This window comes from Salmo salar, chromosome 06 (assembly GCF_965601325.2).
Source record: "Salmo salar chromosome 06, fSalSal1, whole genome shotgun sequence".
In the NCBI taxonomy this organism is placed as follows: domain Eukaryota; kingdom Metazoa; phylum Chordata; class Actinopteri; order Salmoniformes; family Salmonidae; genus Salmo; species Salmo salar.
Window position 1 is genome coordinate 37,805,477 of NC_138296.1, and position 14,610 is coordinate 37,820,086.

At 43.1% G+C, this 14,610-nt stretch overlaps 3 long non-coding RNA genes across 3 annotated transcripts; 1 reads left to right on the forward strand and 2 right to left on the reverse strand.

The window, feature by feature from the left end:
• Window positions 1-590: 590 nt before the first annotated feature.
• LOC145879835 (uncharacterized) lies at window positions 591-1,171 on the reverse strand. Its single transcript, XR_014392659.1, has 2 exons — window positions 1,032-1,171; window positions 591-912 (listed from the first exon to the last, which is right to left on the reverse strand). It is a non-coding gene; the product is annotated as an uncharacterized LOC145879835 (long non-coding RNA).
• Window positions 1,172-7,749: 6,578 nt separating this feature from the next.
• On the forward strand, window positions 7,750-11,044 carry LOC106601195 (uncharacterized). Its single transcript, XR_014392660.1, has 3 exons — window positions 7,750-8,043; window positions 8,147-8,885; window positions 9,102-11,044. It is a non-coding gene; the product is annotated as an uncharacterized LOC106601195 (long non-coding RNA).
• Window positions 11,045-11,189: 145 nt separating this feature from the next.
• LOC123743434 (uncharacterized) lies at window positions 11,190-11,770 on the reverse strand. Its single transcript, XR_006770217.2, has 2 exons — window positions 11,631-11,770; window positions 11,190-11,511 (listed from the first exon to the last, which is right to left on the reverse strand). It is a non-coding gene; the product is annotated as an uncharacterized LOC123743434 (long non-coding RNA).
• Between the last annotated feature and the right edge of the window lie 2,840 nt (window positions 11,771-14,610).

Below are 14,610 nucleotides of genomic sequence, written 5' to 3' on the forward strand. Positions count from 1 at the left end.
CCACTCTACCAGAAAGACCTGATTGGTGGAGTGCTGCAGAGATGGTTGTCCTTCTGGAGGGTTCTCCAATCTCCACAGAGGAACTCTGGAGCTCTGTCAGAGTGACCATCAGGTTCTTGTTCACCTCCCTGACCAAGGCCTTTCTCACCTGATTGCTCAGTTTGGCCAGGCAGCCAGCTCTAGGAGTCTGAGGTTCCAAACTTCTTCCATTTAGGAATGATGGAGGACAATTCCTTCGACCTCATGGCTTGGTTTTTGTTCTGACATGCACTGTCAACTGCGGGACCTTATATAGACAGGTGTGCCTTTCCAAATCATGTACAATCATGTACAAGTATTTCTGTTTTTTATTTTGTATACATTTGCTAGAATGTCTAAAAACCTGTCTTCACTTTGTCATTATGGGGTATTGTGTGTAGATTGATGAGGATTTGTAATTTTTTAAAATCCTTTTTGAATAAGGCTGTAACGTAACAAAATGTGGAAAAAGTCAATGGGTGTGAATACGTTCCGAATGCACTGTATAAGAGGCAATCTCTATCATTCATTCATGTTGAGTAAAAAGTGGAAAAAGTTAATAATATTAAAACAATATTGTGTGTCTGTGCACAGTCTATCTACGCACTCCCTCAGGATTTGAATGTAACCACAAATACAATAAAGTAATGGAACAATGAATGGCAATGTAACAGACCATACATCACAGATCAGTTTGGAAGACAGTCTTGACCCACAACTACTGTGGGAAAGACTAAGAGGACATCAGAGCTGGGGGCTCTGCGACTGGAGGTGTGGGCTCCTCTGGGGGGATAGGGATGGCTGCAGGGGCCGGCCCGCAGACGACCCAGAGTCCTGGACAGGGGCCTTGGGTGCCTCTGAGGAAGGTGTTGAAGCAGCTGTGGCAGACTTTGCCTAGTTCCAGAGGAGATATAAACAGGCTGTTACTGTCATCTATGCAGACAATCATGTAACCCAAAACAGGTGGGTGCAGCTCATTATGAGTCCAAGTAAAATGGATTAGGGAAATGTACCTTCGATACCATAACTACAACGAAATTCTTCTCGTCAATTTTGTAGTCTTTAATAGGTGTGTCATCTTGCAGGATTTTGCCAGCATATATGAGCTTCTGTCCAGACACTGGGAAGTTATCTTCTCCTTCAGTACCTTCACCTGTTGAAACCAAAAATAAGCTGTTCAGCCTTGCTTTAATTGTTAAACACAGTGCAACCAAAAAGTTGCTCGCTAACACTGACTGTTTGAATTGCCCAACTTTTTACATTGCGGTTTACCTTACATGATGTAGCTAGCTAGCCATTTTCACTCGTTATGACCTAGCTAGTAAAGGTCTGCTAGAATATTGCTGATTAATCGTCCAACTAGACTTGCATAGACTAAAATAGATAACGTAGTTAGCTAGCTAGCTAGTAATATGGCTGTCAAGCTAATATACAACAAATGGCTGTCTAGCAAATATGGCTGTCTAGCAAATATGGCTATCTAGCAAATATACAACAAATGTACTAACGTTAGTATTTTTGTTTAGTTTACAGTCACTAGGCAGAGTGGCACCTTTTCAATGAGGTACGGTCAGAGGTCCTCCTAACATACAATGATGAAGACAGCTTGTCGGTCGGAACGTTGGATATTAGGTTATTCAATTATTGAGTCTGAGCAAGAGAGTGCGGCTCTCCTTTTCTTTTTCAAAGGTCATCCTAACAACCATTGCAAAGCTACACGTTCGATCTGTATCAGATCAGCGTCAACTGAAGTGAAATAGGCATTTTACTTTCCATAATAAAATATTACTCTAAAGTATTTTAAGAAGATAGAAGCTAATAAATATGTTTTATGTTTACTGTATATTGTATAGGCTGTAAATGTGTCTTTACATTTGTCTATTGCTGGCAGCACCAATTCACCGAGTCAAATTCTGTGAATGTGTGAATGTAGGCCACTTGGGCAATAAAAGTTATTTTGATTCTGATAGACAGTACTTCGAATTTCCTAGCCTCTTACTATATCCCATACAATCATGCGTCAGTGACCCAGGGAGCATGGGAGAAAGAGAAGACAAATGTTTTCTCAATAAAAAAACAGGTTTATTGGCAAGAACCTAGTTATTTTGTATATTTTATGAAATAGGAACAACTCTGAATACACGATCAATTCATTTTGTAAATTATTTTTCAACATTTTGGTTTGTGTGATTTGTTGGCTATTTACGCTGGTAACGCGTAGTCAAGCGCATCATAATTTGGTTATGACATCACAATGTTAAATAGGCAACATATTTTGATGTTCTGCAAAATAAGGCATAGTCTACAAATACACTGAAATGGGATGTTTGTGTTGCTGTAAAAAGGTATATGTTTAGTCTGGGCTAGAATTGATCTAATTCTGTTACAATTTAGAGTATATTCTATTCTTTTCTGCTATTCCTAGTTGTTTCATTGTCTATTTATGTGTCCCATATGGCAGGATTTGGGACAGAGGGTATAACTATGGTTACAATGGGCGACAAGTTCTTTATTTTATGGTCAGATCATGTGGTTTGGGTGTGACCTTTGCTGCTAGTTCAAATATAACAAGGTCTGTTGTGAAGCAAGTAAGATCTTTTTATTTGATTTGTTATGTACTATATTAGCTATATAATGTTTCTCCAAACAGAAAAAGAAGTGCAGAGTTCGCCTCGGGATTGGGAGCCGCTGTCCATCGCCGTTCCCAATCCCACCCAAACTGACGTCATTGGATGCCAGCATGGTAACTGCGTCAGTTTGGAAAAACCGGGAGAAGAAGAACGTAAAGGATCACCACCAACTTGATTCTTCCTTTGTCTCTTCTTTCCATTTGAAACCGTCTACAACATCTCTGACACCCCTCGACCCCTTGTCTGGCCGAACACCAATCGGCGCTGCATCCCCCTCACCCCCTGGATCCCCTGCCAGATCCCCTTCCACTCTCTCCAAGTTCTTCAGCCTCTCTTCCCTCTCCTCTCTCCACATGTCATCTGTCTCTTCTTCTTCTTCAGAGGAAGGATCACAGACCTCCTCCCCTTTTAGTGCTTCCTCTGTTTCCCTGGCTGTCTCAACTCAGCCATCCTCCTCTGCCACTCCCCCCAGTCCTGCCTGCCCTTCCTCCACAACCCACGTCTCCTCCCTGCCCCCCAGTCCTCCTCTCCAAACCCCGTGGACCACCATGGAGAGACCAACAAAGACAGTGAGACTGCCAGGTACTGCAGCCTGACATCAAATTTCATGCCAACCAACACCATTGAATTGAAATGAAAAAGCCAATATAATATAGCTAACCTAATGCATATGTCTGTGTGTCTTTACAGAGATCTTATGAGCTCTGAGGTCAAAGAGGTGGGGGCATTTGTTCCACAGACAAAGAGAATGGTACCCCGATTTGCTGGCATCGCAGGTCTGTAAACGGGTGCCATTTGTTGGTGCTATTTTTCTCAATTCATCTTTGACAAAGCTTCTTTCTTACCGCTGTCCGTCTCTCGGTCTCTCTCTGCAGAGGCCTCCATTGACCTGAGGGATTCCTCTGTCTCCTTGGAGAGGTAAGTACTGTAGACAATAGCCACCTTCATCTCACTCGACTCTACATAAGAGTGGTCACTCACACCATGACATGGTAAGGAATATCTGTATGCTTGTACATTAAAACAGTGTTCAAACAGACCGATTGGTGTCGAGCTACTGCTACTGAGGCCTCTAACCAGTCTCTCTTCCTCCAGGCCATTGGTCAGACCTCGGGAAGCCATGGCTCGCCTCCCAAACCTGTTCAGCAAGAGTAGCACCCAGCTGGGGGAGCAGAGCTGCACAGGCGAGGGCGAAGACAACACCAAGCTCCTCGGGTAAAACACACACACATCTACACACACACACCTACTCTTATCTCTGAGCTCTGCTTTTTGTTTTAAATAATTCTGTGTGGTATTCAGAGTTATCTTGCGTTCATGCCTTACAAATCCATTCATTAGTTTACCTTTGGTCCACTGTTCAGATATTAGTGTGTAACTGATGGCTTCTTTCCCACAGGTTGCCTAATATTGGCAACACCTGCTTCATGAACTCTGCTCTGCAGTGCCTGCTGGGGCTGCCAGCATTTTGCAGAGACATCCTGAGACAACAGGACACCTGGAGTTTCTCCCCCTCCTCTAAACTGCTATGGTATACAGCCTCGCTTTCACTCTCCTGTCCCACCTGTACACACACTGACCCACCCATCTAGACGCTTATAGTTACAGTACACAAGTCCCGCCTCAATGTATGTGTCAGTGGAGGCTGCTGAGGGGACGACGGCTCGTAATGATGTCTGTAATGGAGCAAATGGAATGGCATCAAACACATAGAAACCATATGTTTGATGTATTTGATAGCATTCCACTGATTCCGCTCCAGCCATTACCAATTAAGGTGCCATCAACCTCCTGTGGTATGTATGTACAGTATGTATGTATGTATGTATGTATGTATGTATGTATGTATGTATGTATGTATCTATCTATCTATCTATCTATCTATCTATCTATCTATCTATCTATCTATCTATCTATCTATCTATCTATCTATCTATCTATCTATCTATCTATCTATCTATCTATCTATCTATCTATCTATCTATCTATCTATCTATCTATCTATCTATCTATCTATCTATCTATCTATCTATCTATCTATCTATCCTAAACAAATATATAAATGTAACATGCAACAATTTCAAAGATTTTACTCAGTTACAATTCATATAAGGAAATTAGTCTATTGAAATAAGTTCATTAGGCCATAATCTATGGATTTCACGACTGAGCAAGGGCACAGCCATGGGTGGGGCTGGGAGGGCGTAGGCCCAACCACTGGGGAGTTAGGCCCAGCCGATCAGAATGAGATTTCCCCCACAAAAGGGCTTTATTACAGACAGAAATACTCCTCAGCACCCCCTCAGACGATGCCGCAGGTAAAGAAGCTGGATGTGGAGGTCCTGGGCTTGTGTGGTTACACGTGGTCTGCGGTTGGACGTACTGCCAAATTCTCTAAAACAATGTTGGAGATGGCTTATGGTATAGAAATTAACATTCAATTCTCTGGCAAAAGCTCTGGTGGACATTCCTGCTGTCAGCATGCCAATTGCACACTCCCTCAAAACCTGTGACATCTGTGGTATTGTGTTGTGTAACAAAACTGCACATTTTAGAGTGGCCTTTTATTGTCCTCAGCACAAGGTTTACCTGTGTACCTGTGTGATGATCATGCTGTTTAATCAGCTTATTGATATACCACCTGTCAGGTGGATGGATTATCTTGGCAAAGGATAAATGCTCACTAACAGGGATGTTAATTGGGGCTAGGGGGCAGTATTGAGAATTTTGAAAAAAATATGTGCCCATTTTTAACTGCCTCCTACACCAACTCAGAAGCTAGAATATGCATATTATTGTTCAGGTTTGGATAGAAAACACTCCGAATTTTCTAAAACTGTTTGAATGGTGTCTGTAAGTATAACAGAACTCATATGGCAGTCAAAACCCTGAGACAAATTCTGACAGGAAGTGGATACCTGATGTGTTGAATTACCTTTAAGCCTATGCCATTGAAACACACAGGGGCTTATTAATCTTTGAGCACTTCCTATGGGATTCCTGGAAGTGACATCTGATGAAGAGAATCAAAGGTAATGAATTATTTACATAGTATTTTCGATTTTAGATCTCTCCAACATGGCGGTTAGTTTGTATCGCAAAGCGTATTTCTCTGGGCGCAGTGCTCAGATTATTGCAAAGTGTGATTTCCCAGTAAGGTTATTTTTAAATCTGGCAATCCGGTTGCGTTCAAGAGATGTAAATCTATAATTCTTTGAATGACAATATAATATTTTACCAATGTTTTCGAATAGTAATTATTTAATTTGTTGTGCTGATTGACTGGCGGTTATTGGAGGGAAACGATTTCCTCAACATCAACGCCATAGTAAAACGCTGTTTTTGGATATAAATATGAACTTGATAGAACAAAAAATGCAAGTATTGTCTAACATAATGTCCTAGGAGTGTCATCTGATGGAGATTGTCAAAGGTTAGTGCATAATTTTAGCTGGTTTTCTGCTTTTGGTGACGCCTGTCTTTGAATTGACAAAACATTACACACAGCTATTGTCAATGTACTCTCCTAACATAATCTAACTTTATGCTTTCGCCGTAAAGCCTTTTTGGAATCGGACAACGTGGTTAGATTAAGGAGATGTTTATCTTTCAAAGGGTGTAAGATAGTTGTATGTTTGAGAAATTTGAATTATGACATTTAATTGTTTTCAAATTTGGCGCTCTTGATATTTCACCTGTTGTTGATAGGGTGTATCAGGGGTGGGACATAGCCCATAGAGGTTAACACATTTGTGCACAGAATTTGAGAGAAATAAGCTTTTTGTACATATGGAACATTTCTGGGATCTTTTATTTCAGCTCATGAAACATGGGACCAACACTTCACATGTTGCATTTATATTTTTGTTCAGTGTACTGTATGTATGTATGTATGTATGTATGTATGTATGTATGTATACATACTGTCTTTTGTACACTCTTAGTGCCTCATATGATTTTTAAGATAAAACCACACCCAACTCAGCTACTGATTAACACCAGAGATGATTTCCTGTCACAATCAGGAATCAGTTGAATCATATTTGATCAGAGGCTAAAGTAGAAGCACAGAGCTAATCTGTGGCCAAAGTGAGAGAGTGAAACCTGAATGCATGCTCTTTGTCTCCCTCCACAGCTGCTTTGCCGAGTTACATCAGGCAAGGCTTTCTGGAGGCACTGTCAATGCTAAGAAAAAGGAAAAGATGAAAATCCTTCAAACAGTCAAGCGCTGTCTCTCCGTTGTCAATGAGGACTATGAGGACGACGGTGAACAGGTAAGATATTATATGCTAAAAGACTCACTTAACAATAAACCTGGGACACGTGACAATCTTTTTCCTTAGCTCTGTTTCAGTTGTAGTTGTTGATGTATTTTCTGTTTCTTTCCCATTCTTCTCTTAGGATGCCCATGAATGTGTGTTGCTCCTCCTCTTTCAGCTGAAGGAGGAGGGTATGGCATTAAAGGGCTCCCCAGAGCCATACACCTGCCCCGTGAAGCAGTTAGAATTCAAGCTGAAGACTTTCCGTACCTGCACCAGGTAACAGCTGTCATTTGTATATGGTGTACCTTGATGTCTTCATCACATTTGTGAGGAGGTTTAATGTCAGCATAACATGCAGGATACAGAGGTAAAGCATTAAGATAGTTAGTGTGTAGAGGGATCAAAAGGTTTGTGTTGGAGAGCTGATGCATTTCTCTCCGTACCTCTGAAGCTGTGGAGTTATAGTGTATGGTCAGGAGGATTACAATCACCTGTCACTGAACCTGAGCCAAGACCTGACACACAGCCTGGACCTCTACTTTAAGGTCAGCACTTAGCTTCAACCAAGAGTTAGTGAGTATGTCAAGGAACACTATCATTAATGTCATGTTCATAATTGTAATGCTATGCTTTGTTACCTAGCCATCTGCATTAGAGTGTGCATGCAGGGTGTGCTCAGGCAGCATGGCATCTGTGACTAGGCACTTCCTCACGCTGCCCCGGTGAGTCCCTCAGATTACAATTGACAGTCCTGATCTAACTCACCAAACTGGGTTATTGATTTGAGTACAAGACTGATGCCTGTGTGAATGCCTGCCTGGTCGTCTGTGTATGTGAATGCCTGCCTGGTCGTCTGTTTGTGAATGCCTGCCTGGTCGTCTGTTTATGTGAATGCCTGCCTGGTCGTCTGTTTATGTGAATGCCTGCCTGCCTCTGCCTGCCTCTGTCTGCCTCTGTCCGTCTGTCTGTGTGTGTGAATGCCTGTCTCTGAGCAGGGTCCTAATGCTTCATATCAAGCGGTTTACTGCAGGCAACTGGGAGCCAGAGAAGGTGGATGATCCCATATCCATCCCTGCAGAACTGACCCTCCCAGCCGTATGTGGGGCGACAGCCCCTGTCCAGCATGGAGCCAGGTTGGTTTAGACTCTGTTTGGGGACATTGCACATTGGGTAGCCAACACACACCATGATTTTCACACACTAGATATTTCTTTTCAATGCCATCAATTTACACAGGGCAAGCTCCATGGGGAAAAACAACATGGACAACACACCTGCAAACTCCCCGAAAGGCACCCTTGATAGACCAGGTAGGACATTGTGTTACTGACATCATGCAGAACACCCTCTCATGAAACAGGACTATTGAGGAAAGCAAGTCAGAAGCTGAAGTTAAGAGTATATTTGTTGATAGGTTTCCACTTCACTTTCTGGTTTGCATTTACACTATATTTGATATACCCCCACCAGCTTCAAATTCCTCTGACCAGCTAGAGAAACCAGCTGTTAGTGAGAAAGAGCAGCAGGCAGCCGCTGTGGTGAGGAGAGAGAGAGAAAGAGAGAGAGAGAGAAATAGAGAGAGAGAGAGAAATAGAGAGAGAGATAGTGGGCGGATCAAGATAAGGCAGTTATAGAAGGCACCCCTATCCTGTAGACAAAATAACAATCCTATTATTAAATGTGTTTCCTTACAGAGACACCAGCCAGACAATATCTACAAATTGTCAAGTGTGATCTCACATCTGGGAGACAACATGTGTACAGGTAAAATGCACGCACGCACACACAATTCTGAAAGCTTAATGTACACTCTATTCTGTTTCCCTTGTTCCCTAGGCCACTACATCAGTGATGTTTTGGACAGCCGTGGCAGTGGGTGGCTCTGCCTGGATGACGCACATGTCTTGAGGACAGATGAGGCCACTGTGCTGAGGGCAACGGCACAGACTGCCTACATCCTGTTCTATGTCTGCAGGTAAGGCTCTAGCCCACACATTTGAGAAGAATGCCACAAATGGAGTCAATCACGACAATGAGTCATCAAGAAAAAAAAAAGTGTTCACCAAAGCTAGAAAGATGATTAATTGACCACGCATTAAGAGTTATCCCTTTAACCTGTAATCCCTCTGTATGTGTTATTTTCCAGACATTGTATGTACATGTAAGATCTCCCTGTCATTTCTCATTGTAGTGGAGCAGGTGAAGGAGACCAGGCCCCTCACTACTAGGAGAAGCACCAGGAGAACCCATCGTTAGGGGCACAGCGCTCAGGGACCACCTGGAGTAGCACCTACCGCACACCAAGAAACATCAGATTCATCGAATTAGGATGCCCTAGACCACCATCAAGCTGCCCTAGACCACCATCAAGCTGCCCTAGACCACCATCAACCTGCCCTAGACCACCATCAAGCTGCCCTAGACCACCATCAAGCTGCCCTAGACCACCATCAAGCTGCCCTAGACCACCATCAAGCTGCCCTAGACCACCATCAAGCTGCCTTAGACCACCATCAAGCTGCCCTAGACCACCATCAAGCTGCCCTAGACCACCATCAAGCTGCCCTAGACCACCATCAAGCTGCCCTAGACCACCATCAAGCTGCCTTAGACCACCATCAAGCTGCCCTAGACCACCATCAAGCTGCCTTAGACCACCATCAAGCTGCCCTAGACCACCATCAAGCTGCCTTAGACCACCATCAACCTGCCCTAGACCACCATCAGGCTGCCCTAGACCACCAGAAGAAACAGCCTACACCACTGTAGGCTATCCACTGTTTATATAAATATAAAACATCTCACCTACCTAGTGCAATTCATTTTCCTTTACTGTACATGGTAGTTAATAACTGCACCTACAGTGCATTCAGAAAGTATTCAGACCCCTTGACTTTTTCCACATTTTGTTAAGTTACAGCCTTATTCTAAAATGGATTAAATTGTTTTTCTTCTTCTCATCAATCTACCCCATAATGACAGCAAAAACAGGTTTTTAGAATTTTTTGCAAATTTATAAAGAAAACAAAAAGCTTAACTATCACATTTACATAAGTATTCAGACCCTTTACTCAGTACTTTGTTGAAGCACCTTTGGCAGCGATTACACCCTCGAGTCTTCTTGGGTATGACGCTACAAGCTTAGCACACCTGTATTTGGGGAGTTTCTCCCATTCTTCTCTGCAGATCCTCTCAAGCTCTGTCAGGTTGGATGGGGAGAATCGCTGCACAGCTATTTTCAGGTCTCCAGAGATGTTCAATCAGGTTAAAGTCTGGGCTCTGGCTGGGCCACTCAGAGACTTGTCCCCAAGCCACCCCTGCGTTGTCTTGGCTGTGTGCTTATGGTCGTTGTCTTGTTGGAAGTTGACTCCCTTCGCCCCAGTCTGAGATCCTGAACGCTCTGGAGTTGGTTTTCAACAAGCATCTCTCTGTACTTTGTGCCGTTCATCTTTCCCTCGATTCTGACTAGTCTCCCAGTCCCTGCTGCTGAAAAACATCCCCACAGCACGATGCTGCCACCACCATACTTCACCATAGAAATGGTGCCAGGTTTCCTCCAGATGTGACGCTTGGCATTCAGGCCAAGGAGTTCAATCTTGTTTCTCATGGTCTGAGAGTCTTTAGGTGGCTTTTGGCAAACTCCAAGCGTGCTGTCATATGCCTTTTGCTGAGAAGTGGCTTCCGTCTGGCCACTCTACCAGAAAGACCTGATTGGTGGAGTGCTGCAGAGATGGTTGTCCTTCTGGAGGGTTCTCCAATCTCCACAGAGGAACTCTGGAGCTCTGTCAGAGTGACCATCAGGTTCTTGTTCACCTCCCTGACCAAGGCCTTTCTCACCTGATTGCTCAGTTTGGCCAGGCAGCCAGCTCTAGGAGTCTGAGGTTCCAAACTTCTTCCATTTAGGAATGATGGAGGACAATTCCTTCGACCTCATGGCTTGGTTTTTGTTCTGACATGCACTGTCAACTGCGGGACCTTATATAGACAGGTGTGCCTTTCCAAATCATGTACAATCATGTACAAGTATTTCTGTTTTTTATTTTGTATACATTTGCTAGAATGTCTAAAAACCTGTCTTCACTTTGTCATTATGGGGTATTGTGTGTAGATTGATGAGGATTTGTAATTTTTTAAAATCCTTTTTGAATAAGGCTGTAACGTAACAAAATGTGGAAAAAGTCAATGGGTGTGAATACGTTCCGAATGCACTGTATAAGAGGCAATCTCTATCATTCATTCATGTTGAGTAAAAAGTGGAAAAAGTTAATAATATTAAAACAATATTGTGTGTCTGTGCACAGTCTATCTACGCACTCCCTCAGGATTTGAATGTAACCACAAATACAATAAAGTAATGGAACAATGAATGGCAATGTAACAGACCATACATCACAGATCAGTTTGGAAGACAGTCTTGACCCACAACTACTGTGGGAAAGACTAAGAGGACATCAGAGCTGGGGGCTCTGCGACTGGAGGTGTGGGCTCCTCTGGGGGGATAGGGATGGCTGCAGGGGCCGGCCCGCAGACGACCCAGAGTCCTGGACAGGGGCCTTGGGTGCCTCTGAGGAAGGTGTTGAAGCAGCTGTGGCAGACTTTGCCTAGTTCCAGAGGAGATATAAACAGGCTGTTACTGTCATCTATGCAGACAATCATGTAACCCAAAACAGGTGGGTGCAGCTCATTATGAGTCCAAGTAAAATGGATTAGGGAAATGTACCTTCGATACCATAACTACAACGAAATTCTTCTCGTCAATTTTGTAGTCTTTAATAGGTGTGTCATCTTGCAGGATTTTGCCAGCATATATGAGCTTCTGTCCAGACACTGGGAAGTTATCTTCTCCTTCAGTACCTTCACCTGTTGAAACCAAAAATAAGCTGTTCAGCCTTGCTTTAATTGTTAAACACAGTGCAACCAAAAAGTTGCTCGCTAACACTGACTGTTTGAATTGCCCAACTTTTTACATTGCGGTTTACCTTACATGATGTAGCTAGCTAGCCATTTTCACTCGTTATGACCTAGCTAGTAAAGGTCTGCTAGAATATTGCTGATTAATCGTCCAACTAGACTTGCATAGACTAAAATAGATAACGTAGTTAGCTAGCTAGCTAGTAATATGGCTGTCAAGCTAATATACAACAAATGGCTGTCTAGCAAATATGGCTGTCTAGCAAATATGGCTATCTAGCAAATATACAACAAATGTACTAACGTTAGTATTTTTGTTTAGTTTACAGTCACTAGGCAGAGTGGCACCTTTTCAATGAGGTACGGTCAGAGGTCCTCCTAACATACAATGATGAAGACAGCTTGTCGGTCGGAACGTTGGATATTAGGTTATTCAATTATTGAGTCTGAGCAAGAGAGTGCGGCTCTCCTTTTCTTTTTCAAAGGTCATCCTAACAACCATTGCAAAGCTACACGTTCGATCTGTATCAGATCAGCGTCAACTGAAGTGAAATAGGCATTTTACTTTCCATAATAAAATATTACTCTAAAGTATTTTAAGAAGATAGAAGCTAATAAATATGTTTTATGTTTACTGTATATTGTATAGGCTGTAAATGTGTCTTTACATTTGTCTATTGCTGGCAGCACCAATTCACCGAGTCAAATTCTGTGAATGTGTGAATGTAGGCCACTTGGGCAATAAAAGTTATTTTGATTCTGATAGACAGTACTTCGAATTTCCTAGCCTCTTACTATATCCCATACAATCATGCGTCAGTGACCCAGGGAGCATGGGAGAAAGAGAAGACAAATGTTTTCTCAATAAAAAAACAGGTTTATTGGCAAGAACCTAGTTATTTTGTATATTTTATGAAATAGGAACAACTCTGAATACACGATCAATTCATTTTGTAAATTATTTTTCAACATTTTGGTTTGTGTGATTTGTTGGCTATTTACGCTGGTAACGCGTAGTCAAGCGCATCATAATTTGGTTATGACATCACAATGTTAAATAGGCAACATATTTTGATGTTCTGCAAAATAAGGCATAGTCTACAAATACACTGAAATGGGATGTTTGTGTTGCTGTAAAAAGGTATATGTTTAGTCTGGGCTAGAATTGATCTAATTCTGTTACAATTTAGAGTATATTCTATTCTTTTCTGCTATTCCTAGTTGTTTCATTGTCTATTTATGTGTCCCATATGGCAGGATTTGGGACAGAGGGTATAACTATGGTTACAATGGGCGACAAGTTCTTTATTTTATGGTCAGATCATGTGGTTTGGGTGTGACCTTTGCTGCTAGTTCAAATATAACAAGGTCTGTTGTGAAGCAAGTAAGATCTTTTTATTTGATTTGTTATGTACTATATTAGCTATATAATGTTTCTCCAAACAGAAAAAGAAGTGCAGAGTTCGCCTCGGGATTGGGAGCCGCTGTCCATCGCCGTTCCCAATCCCACCCAAACTGACGTCATTGGATGCCAGCATGGTAACTGCGTCAGTTTGGAAAAACCGGGAGAAGAAGAACGTAAAGGATCACCACCAACTTGATTCTTCCTTTGTCTCTTCTTTCCATTTGAAACCGTCTACAACATCTCTGACACCCCTCGACCCCTTGTCTGGCCGAACACCAATCGGCGCTGCATCCCCCTCACCCCCTGGATCCCCTGCCAGATCCCCTTCCACTCTCTCCAAGTTCTTCAGCCTCTCTTCCCTCTCCTCTCTCCACATGTCATCTGTCTCTTCTTCTTCTTCAGAGGAAGGATCACAGACCTCCTCCCCTTTTAGTGCTTCCTCTGTTTCCCTGGCTGTCTCAACTCAGCCATCCTCCTCTGCCACTCCCCCCAGTCCTGCCTGCCCTTCCTCCACAACCCACGTCTCCTCCCTGCCCCCCAGTCCTCCTCTCCAAACCCCGTGGACCACCATGGAGAGACCAACAAAGACAGTGAGACTGCCAGGTACTGCAGCCTGACATCAAATTTCATGCCAACCAACACCATTGAATTGAAATGAAAAAGCCAATATAATATAGCTAACCTAATGCATATGTCTGTGTGTCTTTACAGAGATCTTATGAGCTCTGAGGTCAAAGAGGTGGGGGCATTTGTTCCACAGACAAAGAGAATGGTACCCCGATTTGCTGGCATCGCAGGTCTGTAAACGGGTGCCATTTGTTGGTGCTATTTTTCTCAATTCATCTTTGACAAAGCTTCTTTCTTACCGCTGTCCGTCTCTCGGTCTCTCTCTGCAGAGGCCTCCATTGACCTGAGGGATTCCTCTGTCTCCTTGGAGAGGTAAGTACTGTAGACAATAGCCACCTTCATCTCACTCGACTCTACATAAGAGTGGTCACTCACACCATGACATGGTAAGGAATATCTGTATGCTTGTACATTAAAACAGTGTTCAAACAGACCGATTGGTGTCGAGCTACTGCTACTGAGGCCTCTAACCAGTCTCTCTTCCTCCAGGCCATTGGTCAGACCTCGGGAAGCCATGGCTCGCCTCCCAAACCTGTTCAGCAAGAGTAGCACCCAGCTGGGGGAGCAGAGCTGCACAGGCGAGGGCGAAGACAACACCAAGCTCCTCGGGTAAAACACACACACATCTACACACACACACCTACTCTTATCTCTGAGCTCTGCTTTTTGTTTTAAATAATTCTGTGTGGTATTCAGAGTTATCTTGCGTTCATGCCTTACAAATCCATTCATTAGTTTACCTTTGGTCCACTGTTCA